Source organism: Chelonus insularis, unplaced genomic scaffold (genome assembly GCF_013357705.1).
Source record: "Chelonus insularis isolate UGA/USDA-ARS -01 unplaced genomic scaffold, ASM1335770v1 contig_485_pilon, whole genome shotgun sequence".
Lineage (NCBI taxonomy): Eukaryota > Metazoa > Arthropoda > Insecta > Hymenoptera > Braconidae > Chelonus > Chelonus insularis.
This window is the reverse complement of record NW_023276603.1, coordinates 4,721-7,570: the sequence shown is the minus strand read 5'-3', so window position 1 is coordinate 7,570 and position 2,850 is coordinate 4,721. Positions and strand designations below refer to the sequence as shown.

General features: G+C 29.2%; 1 long non-coding RNA gene across 1 annotated transcript; it reads left to right on the top strand.

The window, feature by feature from the left end:
- Positions 1-1,883: 1,883 nt before the first annotated feature.
- Positions 1,884-2,333, top strand: LOC118069899 (uncharacterized). The gene is made up of 3 exons (XR_004690696.1): positions 1,884-1,956; positions 2,039-2,190; positions 2,286-2,333. It is a non-coding gene; the product is annotated as an uncharacterized lncRNA (long non-coding RNA).
- The last annotated feature ends 517 nt before the right edge of the window (positions 2,334-2,850 follow it).

Sequence of the window (2,850 nt, the reverse complement as noted above, 5' to 3'; positions counted from 1 at the left end):
AATATAAACCAGTATGCTGGCCAGTGCAAGTGACGTCATGAATCGACGCCATATTGTACTGGTGTGCCGCCATATTGGACTGTTTGCCGCCTTAATTCATTCTATACGTTAACCGTTGTGTAAGTAGTGTGGCTTTTAAATATTTCTATTTATTTATTTTAATTTTGAAAAAATGTCAGAATTAAAAGAATTACATTTATATGATGAAGAAAAACAACAATCCTACTCATTTCATGTGACTCAAGAAGAGTATTTAAGAGCATATGCAGGTAAGTCATGAAATTTTGACATCTAACCTAATAAAAACTTATTGTTATTTTAAATAATTTGAATATTAATGTCAATGTTCATTAATGCTTTTCAGAGCCAGGTTACGGGTCACAGCTGCTTCATGAAGAAAGGTAACATTATAGTACTCAAATTTATATACACCAGTAGATTTCATGTATTTTTAACGAGAAAAATTTCAAGATATGTAATAATTAAGTCTCATAATAAAAAATAGTTATAATAATAACATCAAAAATAAGTAAATAATATCGTAAATAAATCGTATTTTAAATAGGCTACGAAATCGCGGATGTAAACGTCCAGGAGAGGCCAATCGATGCGTCATGTGCATCAGTGGAAGAAAGCATCTCTCAAGAAAATATTGCTTCAAATTCTATGAATTGTAAGATTTGATAATTTTTTATACATTTAAAATATTCTTTATTATTTCCTGACCAATTTTCATATAATTTTATTTAATAATAACGTAAATAAATCATATTTTGATCAGGCTACGAAATCGCAGATGTGGACGTCCAGGAGTGGCCAATGGATGCGTCATGTGCACCAGTGGAAGAAAGCATCTCTCAAGAAAATATTGCTCCAAATTCTATGAATTGTAAGATTTAATAATTTTTTATACATTTAAAATGTTCTTCATCATTTCCTGACCAATTTTCATGTAATTCTATTTTGATAAACAGCAACTCCTCATAACTGAACCGATGATGAAACTTTCCTGTGGATAGATTGCTTCGCAAAAGAAGGAGTTCATTTATTATCACAAAAAAAAGATAAATCAGACGCGCTTAAACGTGCTACGACAAAATTTATTACGATTTTACTTGAAAAAAAAGGCAAACAGATACCGCATCAGAAATGTGTGTCAAAAATGGACTTATTAAAACGTCTTTATAAAGAAAAATTAGATTTAAAAAATAAATCTGGAGGAGCTGCAGACAAGTGGATTTTTTTTTATGTCAGTATTTAATTCAATATTTACTTACATTTCTTACAATGCTTCAATTTCTCTCTTCTTATTTATGTTTAAAAGCTTCTTGCAATAGACATAATTAAGAGGTGAAATCTATTTATTCTGATTTTACCAGTTTAACACTAAAAAAATAGAAAATATGAAGCTTCAAAGCTTCAAAGCTCGGACCAATATATTTAACCTTGAATTATACTCTTTGTTACTGACTTCTCTTTTATTTTTCAACTAATAACATCAAGAATCAAAAGTCTTCACCAACTATTTTCTAGTACTTCAATAAATTTATGTTAAATTGTCGTATTTTTTTAAACAGGTAATGCATGAACTTTTCCACAAAGAACGTTGGGTAAAGCCATTATCAGTGGCAGGAAATGGCATTCCAGATAATATGAGTAAGTCCTTTCAAAATTTTCAAATAGAATAATAATTAATATTTGGAATTTATTATTGAAATAGTTGGAGTAGCTAATCCACGACCAAGACGTGAGAAGCCGTTGGATCATTTTCTTGAAGAAATGATGGTAGAACGGCGATTAAAGAAAGAAACTGATCTCTTGTATCGTCGTGAGAAAATGTCTCGTTTAGATAGACTCATTGATAGCATTGAATCAATGGCAAGCAGTATTGCGGTCATTGCTGCTGCTAAAAAAGCTAAGATTGATATAAATAATTCAGCTTAAGTTGCTGTGATAGTAAGTTCAATTAGCTTCATTTAGTACATTATTGCATCATCTAATAAGGAATATCTATGATTGCCACATTCATTTATTGCAGGTTAATTTCTAAGTTTCGTTCAGCATTGTTGGAGTGCCTTATTAACTATTGATCTCCGTCCAAACTAACCATCACGTTATTTGTTCAGTTGTTGGATCGTTTTTGTTGCTGATAGTCATTGTGGCCATCAGCCAAGGATACCACGAAAGATGGTTAGTATTTTTGATATTGTAATCATTTTTGGAAAATACCTTTATATCATGTCTCAATCTATGAATGTGTAATTTACCAACTTTTGTTTTTGTAGTTGCAATATGCCGTGCAATCATAGTGGTGAGAAGCATTGCCAGTAACAATGAAATTTTTATGCATTTAAAGAGCTGAAGATATTCAAAAAATTATAATTTTTGACGAAACTTTCAAAAGAACTTCATTAAGCATAACAGCCAATTGGTTCATAATTCTTAATCCGTTTCAAACTATGACGATTTTATTAAATATTTAATTCTAATTCTATGTTCTTACATTTTGATTATTTCTATTCTTTGTAGTTATGTCACTTACTTTGATTATTCAATAAAGATCTTCATTAGGTATACTACAGTATAATACGTTCATAAACAAAAAAATAATGTTGTTTTGTATTGAATTTATGGAAATATGTTTTATATTAATAAAAAAGAATATACTCTATAAACTGGATTACAAAATTAAGTTTAATTCCTTAACAATAAATTTAATGACCCTTTTTAACCAATTTCTTCTTATGTCAGTAATGGATTAGAGTACTAAAATGCAATCTAGATTAGATAGGACAAAAAATGTTGACAAACAAATAAATTTCTTTAAATAAAAATTTAATCGAATAACTA